Below are 10,654 nucleotides of genomic sequence, written 5' to 3'. Positions count from 1 at the left end.
CGTATCTAGTTTTGATGGATATTGTTAAAATGGTCTTCCACAAGCTTATATTCCCAACAGTGATCTATCAATAGTATAGTAAATGTGGGTCCTGGCCAGTTGGCTTAGGAGCATCGGCTTGGCACATGGAAGGCATGGGTTCGATCCCCAGTCAGGGCACACAGGAGAAGCAACCCTCTGCTTCTCTTCCCCTCCCTCTCCCCCTTCTGTTCCCCTTCTGCTCCCACAGCCAATGGCTCAATTGGTTCATGTAGGCCCCAGATGTGTTGCCAGGTGGATCCCGGTCCAGGTGCATGCAGGGGTCTGTCTATCTCCCCTCCTCTCACTTTAGAAATAAATAAATAAATATTTCTTCTCACTCTTGCCAACAAAGCTATATTTAAATTTTTTTTACCCTGATGAGTGACAGCTGTTATTACAGTGTAATTTTAAATTGCATTTCTTGTTAGTGAGGAAGGTAACACACTTTCTTGAGTCTTTTGGATTGGGTTTGATGTGAATTATCTGTTCAATTCCTTTGCTCATTTTATTTGAAACCAGTATGTTGAATTTGTCTTATGAATTTGTAACATTTTATATGTTAGATCAGTTAGTTCTGTGTTAGTGATATGACTTACAATATACTCTAAAATATATTTTATCTTTTGACTTAGCTTTTGGTGAGATGAGCCACTCAGAATTTTTTATTCATTTGTTTTTACATAACTGATTTTGTCAATTTCTTTTATGGCCCCTGGGAATTGTGTCATACTTTGAAAGGCTTTCTCTATCCAAAATAATAATTTAAAGTAATTATCCCATAGTTTATAATATGGTTTGATTTTTTTTCCACTTTAAATCTTTCATTCATTTGGAAATAATCATGGTGTAAGCTTTGAGCTATGTCTAAATTTATTTTAAGATTGCTAACCAATCATCTCAAATCATTTTATTGAATGATTACCTTTTTCTGAAATGATTTGAGATGTCCACTTTATCAAATACTTGATTACAGTATTTATTCTATTTCTAGCCTTACTATTCTATTTATATTGATTTGCACTCTTGTGCTAGACTGTTTTACTTTGTTTTAGTATCTGACAGGGCTAGTCTTCACTCCTTACTCTTTTTCAGGTATGTTCTAGCTAAGTTTATTTCTCCCCCTACAAACTTTAAAATCAATTTGCTAACACAAAAAAAATTTCCTCTTAATGATTTAGGGATTTGCAGTCAGAAATTCAAAGATTAACTTGAAGAAAATTGAAATATTCATGATGTGTTCTTCCTATCCAAAAATGTAATGTCTTTCCATTTACTTCAGTCTTCTTTTGTGTTTCTCAGGAGCATTTTCAAGTCTATATTGCTTTCTTCTTGTTAAGTTTATTCCTTGATATCTCAACTATTTTTGTCACTCATAACAGTATTTTATGTAATGTCTTCTGAATGCTGTCTGTATTTATGAAAACTATTTCTATTAATTTAATGCCCAACTACCTTATTGATTTTTTTTGTTTGTAGTTTTAGTTGATTTTCTTGGTTGTCTAAGTTTAAAGTCATATTTATAATTATTTTGCCTACTTTTAAATATTTAAACCCCTATTTTTCTTTCCACCTATTTGTATTATCCAATACTCCTAAGGCAATATTAGATAATATGATAGACCTTCGTATCTTAGACGTCTTGATTATAAATGCTTGTAGTGTTTTCTTACTAAGTAACACACTTGTTTTTGGTTTGAGATAGATACATTTTAATCAAATTTAGAAGTTTTCATCTATATTTATATTTAAGAATTTTAAAATCAAAATATATATTGAATTTTATTATGTTTACTTAGCATTTATTAAGATAATGGTAATATAATTTTACTCTTTAGATTTTAATAGATAAATATTGAATCATTTTTGAATTTCACTGAAGAAGATAGAAGAGGAAATGTATCTTTGTTTCTAGAGGACTGAGTATGATATCTGTATATACCAGTTTTTAAATATTGTGATCTTATGCAAATTAGTATGGACCTTCATCTTTTTCACTGTACTTGTAATATTTCAGATTTGCCTTGGTATTCATAAGTGAGAGATATCAGTTTTCTTATTTGGGGAAATTTTTATTGGGTTTTGGTGTCAATATAACAATATAAGGTACACTGAAATTATCTGTACTTTAATTAAAGTTTGATAAAATTTTCGAGTAGAACCCTCTGAGTCTGATGAAAATGTTGGACAGTAACCTCTACAACAACTACGTTTTTTAATTCTCAAGTCAGTTTTTACAGATATTTTCCTAGAAAATAATCCATTTTAATTTTTTTCCTTCTTTTGTTCTAGAAGTGAGCAAAGTGCCGATTTAATTCTTTACCTGTTAATGTATGCATGTACTTAAGACTTAACATTTATTCTGAGTAGTGCCTATGCTGAATTCTGTAGGAAGTATGTGCAGTGTTTTCATGCTCAATTTTTCTATACCTTCTTCAACTTAAATTTTCTCTATGACTCAAGAGTTGTTTGAAACATTTGGAAAAGGTAGGTTGTGTTTTGTTTTATTTGTGAATTTTAGGGATTTTATTTTTCTGGTTTTGCCATTAAGTTTTAATTTTATAGTATGATAAAGTGTTTTGTATTATTTCCAGATTTTTGAAATTTACTGATATTTTCTTTGTGGCCTAACATATGGTCAATTTTTGTGAATGTTTCACTGAAGAACATAGAAGAGGATATGTATCTTTGTTTCTAGAGGACTGAGTTTGATATCTGTATATGCCAGTTTTTAACAGCATGGTTTAAAGCTCAGACTCTGAAACCATACTAACCAGATCAAAATCCCACAAACACTATTGTAATCTTATGCAAATTATTTAATTTCTCTGTGTCTCAGTTTCCTCATCTGTAAAATGGCTATAATGACAACATCTACCTCTTAGAGTTGTTGTATTAAATGAGTTAATATGTGCAAAGCATTTAGAACAGTGGAAACAAAGTAAGCACCATATACACATTAGCTATTATAATTCTTTAGGTTTATCTTGTTAATGATTTAATTCTTCTACAGCGGCGTTGTCCAAATGAAATACAAGTCACATATGCAATCATAAAGGTCATGGTAGTTATTTTAAGAAAGTTAAGAAACAGTTAAAATTATTTTTAATAGTATATTTTATTTATCCCATTATATAAAAAAAGTTATTGCCACATGTAATCAATATACAAAATTTCTTAATGACATAGTTTACCTTCTTGTTGTGAACTTTCAAATCTGGCATGTCTTGTACCTAGAGCATACTTCAGTTTGGATTAGCCACATTTTAAGTGCCCAAGAGCCACTTGTGGCTACTGGCTGCCATATCAGATGGCATAGGTTTAGCAACCTATTTTTTGAATACTTGGTACTTGGTATATTATAAGCTGATAAGGTGGAAATACATGTCTTATACCATTAATATATTTCTGTGTATTTTTCCTTGAATCTCCTATGCTTTTTATTCTATAAATGTTGATGCTCGTGTATTTGGTTCAAAAATGTTCATAATTATTATATTTTCATTGTGAACTGTTTCCCTTAGCATTAAAATTGGTCTGCCTTTGTCTCTTTTTGTGTCTTTGTCTTGAATTTAATTGTTTAATTCTGTATTTATCACCAATTTTTTTTCTTTGTTTGCATTTGCCTGGTATAACTACCTGTTTTAAAATTTTTCAGCCATCTGAATCACTTATGGTAAGTCTATTGTACACAGCATAGAATTAGAATTTTCTTTGTTATTGGTATGAGAACTTTTTTTAAAAATCTCAGTTTAGCCAATTTACACTTATATAACAGATGTTTGAATTTAATGGTCTTAATATTTTAGGTTCTGTTTTTTGTATTTGTAATTTTTAAAAGTCTTTCATATGTGGATTCTTTGCTTTGGTTTTTGTATTTACTCTGATATTTAGGGAAGATTTAGAGTTTTACTCCAATGTTTGACTTTATAACTATGTAGAATTGCCTTTATCTTATATTTCTTTAGAAATAATTACTTTAGGGATGACATCAGAGTAAGGTGGCTGTGAGAGATACCCTTGATCTCTTTCCTTGAAATTTCAACAAACTGAACAGCTATTTCCAGTGAAACAACCCCAGCTGTGCTCGCAGGCACACCTGAAAGGTCTACATGTGAAATTGACTAAGGGTGGAAGAGTTGAGAAGAGGGCAGAAGATAAGACACACTCAGGGCTACAGAGAGGAGAGAATCCTGGATAACCAGGTCTCTTGCCTGGAGGAGCCGGGAGACTGAGGGTCAGCGGGGGAGATACAAACCAAAGCCACAGCAGAACAGGAGTCACGGTCAGTGTTCCCACGGACTGCCTGTAGCCTGCACGTGGCAGAGACAGAGAAAGCTAAAGTCCAGCCCTCAGCTGCCCAGATCCCACCTCCCGCACCTCCCAGTACGAAGAGTGGCAGAGACTTACCCCACAGCAAGCTCTCCAGAGCCACTCTGCCCCCTGGAGTACAGAGGTGCTCCACGTCTGGTCCCTGGGTCTGTAGAGACGCAGGAAGGAGCTCCCAGAGGCCTGCAGTCTCCATTGCTAAAGTGTAATGCCCTAAAGCCCTCACAACACGCCCCACCCACCAATAGACCTGCAGCCCTGCCTACATTATTGCAACAACAACATCTCAGCCTAGGAATTTCACAGAGCTAAAACTTGTAATACCAAAATACCTACTTGAGGAAAACAGAAAAAAAAGCCTCTCAAAACTGAACCTTTTTTTGGAATTTCATTTTCTTTTTTATATTTTTATTCTTATGCTTTTGTGGGTGTTTTGTTTGTTTTTGATTTGTTTTTGGTTTTGATCTTTTATTTTCATTATTTTTAAATTTCAATTTTTTATTGTATTTTTTGTATTTATTTATTTTTTAATTGTCTTTTTGTTAAACTGCTTTAAAATGTCACTCTCAAATGCCATCAAGGAGAAGAAAACAAATATCATGGCTATACAGGAAAGAGACATGGTTCAGAAAGAAAATGAAAAATCTCAAGAAGGCAATCTCAATCACATGGAGTTAAACAATTGAAGTTCTGAAAATACTCAACGATATGAGAGAAAATACTCAATGACACTGATAGGCAATTTAATGAGCTCAAAAAAACAAATTAATGAACAAAATGAGTACTTCACCAAGGAGATTAAATTTTTTTTAAAAAGAACCAAACAGGCCCTGGCCAGTTGGCTCAATGGTAGAGCGTCGGCCTGGCATGCAGGAGTCCTGGGTTCGATTCCCAGCCAGAGCACACAGGAGAGGCGGCCATCTGCTTCTCCACCCCTCCCCCCTCCTTCCTCTCTGTCTCTCTCTTCCCCTCCAGCAGCCAGGGCTCCATTGGAGCAAGGATGGTCCGGGCACTGGGGATGGCTCCTTGGCCTCTGCCTCAGGTGCTAGAGTGGCTCTGGTCGCAACAGAAGCAATGCCCCGATGGGCAGAGCATCACCCCCTGGTGGGCGTGCCAGGTGGATCCCAGTTGGGCGCATGCAGGTGTCTGACTGCCTCCCCATTTCCAGCTTCAGGAAAAAAAAAAAAAGAGAGAGAGAGAGATGAACTCAATGCGTGAGTTGAAAAATGAGGTAGTGCCTGACCAAGTGGTGGTGCAGTGGACACAGCGTCGGCCTGGAATGCTGAGGACCCAGGTTCAAAACCCCAAGGTTGCTGGCTTAAATTAAGCACAGGCTCATCCAGCTTGAGTGTGGGCTCACCAGCTTGAGCACAGAGTCGCTGGCTTGAGCATGGGATCATAGGCATGACCCCATTGTCCCTGGCTTGAGCCTAAAGGTCACTAGCTTAAAGCCCAAGGTCGCTGGCTTAAGTCCAAAGTTGCTGGTTTGAGCAAGTGGTCACTTGTTCTGCTGGAGCCCTCCAGTCAAGGCACATATGAGAAAGCAATCAATAAACAACTAAGGAATTGCAACAAAGAATTGATGCTTATCTCTCTCCCTTGTCTGTCTTTCCCTGTTCCCCCTCTTTCTCTCTCTCACAAAAAAAAAGCAAAAGGGAAAAATGAGGTAGCAAGTTTAGCTAATAGAACAGGCCAGATAGAGTAGAGAATCAGTGACATCAAGGACAGGCAACTACAGATACTACAAAGAGAAGAGAGACTCACAAATTTAAAAGAGCTCTACAAGAGTTGTCTGACTCCATTAGAAAGAACAATATAAGAATAACAGGTATATTAGAAGAAGAGGGAGAGCCTATTCAAACAAATAATTGGTGAAAACTTCCCAAGCCTATGGAAATGAGTTAGATCCTTGTATCCTAGAAGCAAGCAGAATACCTAGTTACCTCAACCCAAACAGACCTTCTCTAAAGCACATCATAATAAGATTGTCAAAAATCAATGACAAAGAAAGAATCCTCAAGGCAGCTAGGGAAAAGAAGAACATAGCATATAAGGGAAGGCCCATTAGATTATCATCAGACTTTTCAGCAGAAACTCTATAAGCCAGAAAAGTTGATCCAAACATCCAAAGTATTGTAAGATAGGCATTACCAGCCAAGAATACTATATCCATCAAAGTTATCCTTCAAATATGAAGGACAAATAAAAACTTTTCCAGACATACAGAAGCTGAGGAAATTTTTCACCAGAAAAGCCCCACTGCAGGAAATACTTAAGGGGGTTATTCTACTGGATACAAAGAACAAAACAACAAAATTACAAGTAAAAGCTCTAACAAAGTAACAATTAAAATAAGGATAACCTGTGACAACAATAACATAAAAGGGGAGAGGATAAAGGTCAGTAGCAATGGAAGATGGGGTGCAAAAGCACTCATAAGACAAAGAGCTCTTGTATATATGAAAATTTTTTCTCTTAATACCTTAGTGGTAACCACCCACAAAAAAACCCCAAAAACCAACATTGAAACACATAGCTTAAAAAAAGAAGAAACAGAGGAAAGAAGTATGGAATACCACCAAACGAGAACAACTGACAGAAACACAGAAGAACCAAAGGAGACACAGAGCTACCAAAAAAACAAAACATAAAATTGTTATAGGAAATCCTCAAACATCAATAATTACCCTAAATGTAAATGGACTGAACTCACCAATAAAGAAGCACAGAGTAGCAGAATGAACCAAAAAGCAAAACCTAACCATATGCTGCCTTCCAGAGACACATCTAAGCTGCAAGGACAAGAGTAGACTCAAAGTGAAAGATTGGAAAACAATTCTCCAAGCAAATACTACCAAAAGAAAAGTAGGTGTAGCCATACTAATATCTGACAATGCTCACTCCAAGTCAACAAAGATAACAAGAGACAAAGATGAATATTTCATAATGATAAAGGGGACATTATATCAAGCAGACATACACTTCTAAATATATATGCACCGAATCAGGGAGCACCAACATATATAAGGTATCTACTAACTGATCTAAAAATAGAAACAGAAAAAAATGCAATCACAATTGGTGAAATCAACACACCAATGATAGCTTTAGATAGATCATCCAAACAGAAAATCAATAAAGAAATACCAGTCTTAAATGACACGCTAGACCAAATGGACATAATATATATATTTATAGACCACTTCATACCAGAACATCATATTATACCTTATTTTTCCAGTGTGCTTAGAACATTCTCAAGGATAGTCCATATGTTAGGCCACAAAACTAATCTCAACAAATTGAAGATGACTGAAATTATACCAAGCATATTCTCTAACCATAAGGATAAGGCTTTGAAATTAAAATTCAACTTCAAAAAGTAAAAAAAAAAACACAAACATGTGGAAATTAAACAGCATACTTCTAAAAATGACTGGGTTCAAAGAAGAAATAAATGCAGAGATCAAAAGATATTTAGACAAGTGAGAATGATAACATGACATATCAAAACTGGGATGCAGTGATCCCCGCACATCTTAGTCATGGAGCGGCCTCCCGCGGTCTCCTCGGCAAATGAGCTCCGTGGCCTAAAGCCCTTATTCTTGCCACCTGTGATCACACGCCGAGGTCCAGAAGGGGCTGCCGCCAAGGTTTCCATCAGTCCACAAGCAAGAGCATGGCATCCATCCCCTCCAGCAGCTCCCTCGTGGTCACCAAGGATTACTACCAGCGTTGCCTGGGTTCCACTTCCAGTAACAGCTCTTGTGGAAGTGCTGAGTACCCTGGGGAAGCCATCCTCCACCAACTTGGTCTCCCCAAGGCAGACCCAGGTCACTGGTGGGCGAGCTTCTTTTTTGGGAAGTCCACTCTCCCATTCATGGCCACCGTGTCGGAGTCCTCAGAACACTCGGAATCTCCCCAGGCCTCCAGCAGCATGAGCACTTGCGACCTGGCTCAGGAAGCTACAAGGAAGCAGCCTGGTGGCCAGCCTGGCAAAGCCAATGCTGGGCCACCCTCCTGAGTGGCCACATTCAGCCACCAGACTTCCAGAGGCGCTAGGCTCTTTTGAGCTCCCCCCACCCCTCCTCTCTCCCTGTCCCCCTCCTCACCCCACCCCATAGACTAGGCAGGCTGCAGCAAGCAGAAGCAGTTGGTTTTTTTTTTTTATCAAAACAGCAAAATACCAAAAAGGAAATTGAGGGAGCCCGTCTCTTTCCTACCCAAGCCACACACACGAGGCTTCCTGACACCCATATTCCTGTGACTTGCACCACATGAAAAATAAACAACAAGCAGCCAGCAAAAAACTAAACAAACAAACAAAACTGGGATGCAGTGAAAGCAGTAATAAGAGAGGAGTTCATATCATTACAGGCTAATATCAAGAAACAAGAAGATCCCAAATAAACAACCTAACATCACACCTTAAAAACTACAAAAAGAACAAAAGCAACCCAAAGTCAGTAGAAGAAAAAAAATAGTAAAATTTAAAGCAGAACTAAATGAAAATAGAGAACAAAAAAAACTGTAGAAAAAAATAATACAACAAAGAGCTGGTTCTTTGAAAAGGTCAATAAAATTGACAAAGCCCTGACTAGACTCACTAAGGAAAAAAGAGAAATAATCCCTATAAACAAAATTTGAAATGAAAGGAGAAATACTATAGACATGATAGATATACAAAGGTTCACACTAGAACACTATGAAAGATCATATGCCACCAAATTTAACAATCTAGAAGAAATGGATAAGTCCCTGGAACTATACAATCTTCCTAGCCTGAGTCATGAAGAAGTGGAAAAGCTAAATAGACCTATAAGGAGGAAGGAAATAGAAACAACTGTCAAAAACCTCCCCAAAAACAAAAGACCAGAACCAGATGGTTACACTAGTGAATTCTACCAAACATTCAAAGATTTGGTACCTATCCTTCTCAAAGTCTAACCAAAAATAGGAGAAGCAATACTCCCTAAAACATTTTATAAGGCCAAAATAACCCTGATACTAAAACCTGGCAAGGATAACACAAAAAAAGAAAACTACAGACCAATATCCCTAATAAATAAAGATACAAAAATTCTAAACAAAATACTAGCAAATTGAATACAACAACACATTAAAAAAATAATATATCACAATCAAGTGGGATTGATTCCAGGAGTGCAAGGATGGTTCAACATACATAAATCAATTAATGTACAACACAAGGGACAAAAATCATATGATCCTATCAATAGATGCAGAAAAGGCATTCAATAAGATACAACATCATTTATGTTTAAAACACTCAATAAAATGGGTATAGAGGGAAAGTACCTCAACATAATAAAAGCCACATATGACAAACCATCAGCCAATATCATACTAAATGGTGAAAATCAGAAGGCTTTTCCTCTAAAGTCAAGAATAAGCAAGGTTGCCCACTCTCTCCAATATTATTCAGCATAGTTCTGGAAGTTTTAGCAAGAGCAATCAGGCAAAAGAAAGAAATAAAAGGCATCCATATCAGGAAAGAAGAAGTAAAGTTACCACTTTTTGCAGATGATATGATCCTGTATATAGAAAACCCCAAAGACTCCACCAAAAAATTATTAGAAACAATACAGTAAAGTTACAGGATACAAAATCAATATACAAAAGTCTACAGCTTTCCTATACACCAACAATGAAATGTCAGAAAATGAACTGGTTTAGGCAGATTTTAAAAAGCACTAGCCAGTTTGAACATCCTTCAATGAGGACTGAATTGCTTATCTAACATATCCTCTCCTGATACCTAATAATGGTCACTGTTAAGAGTTTTGTTTTTGATTTTCACCTAAAAGGTGACCACGATCATCAAAACCACAAAAGGAAGGTCTGTAGGAATATCTTTCTGTTCCTCAATGGGTTTGCACGTTTTGTTTATTTTACCGATTATGAGACACTGATAGATTGGAAACATCACAGGCGCCACTGGTTGTGTGGCTGAAGGAGAAAAATGATACAATCAAATGATAAAGATGCTTATTATTGACTCAAATTTCTGCAAATAATAGTAGTGTGGATATATACATATTTATATACATATACACACGTTTATTTTCTTTTTTGTTTTTGCTTTTCACTCAAGGCACATTTCCTATCTTTGTCACAGGAAGGCTGACAATATAAAATTCTTATATGGGCCCTGGCTGGTTGGCTCAGTGGTAGAGTGTCGGCCTGGCGTGCAGGAGTCCTGGGTTTGATTCCCAGCCAGGGCACACAGGAGAAGCACCCATCTGCTTCTCCACCCCTCCCCCTCTCCTTCCTCTCTGTCTCTCTC

The 10,654-nt window shown here is 36.8% G+C and overlaps 1 pseudogene; it reads left to right on the top strand.

The window, feature by feature from the left end:
* Positions 1-3,120: 3,120 nt before the first annotated feature.
* On the top strand, positions 3,121-10,654 carry LOC136330292 (pancreatic progenitor cell differentiation and proliferation factor pseudogene; annotated as a pseudogene).

This window comes from Saccopteryx bilineata, chromosome 3, assembly GCF_036850765.1.
Source record: "Saccopteryx bilineata isolate mSacBil1 chromosome 3, mSacBil1_pri_phased_curated, whole genome shotgun sequence".
NCBI lineage: Eukaryota > Metazoa > Chordata > Mammalia > Chiroptera > Emballonuridae > Saccopteryx > Saccopteryx bilineata.
This window is presented reverse-complemented; position numbering and strand designations above follow the sequence as displayed.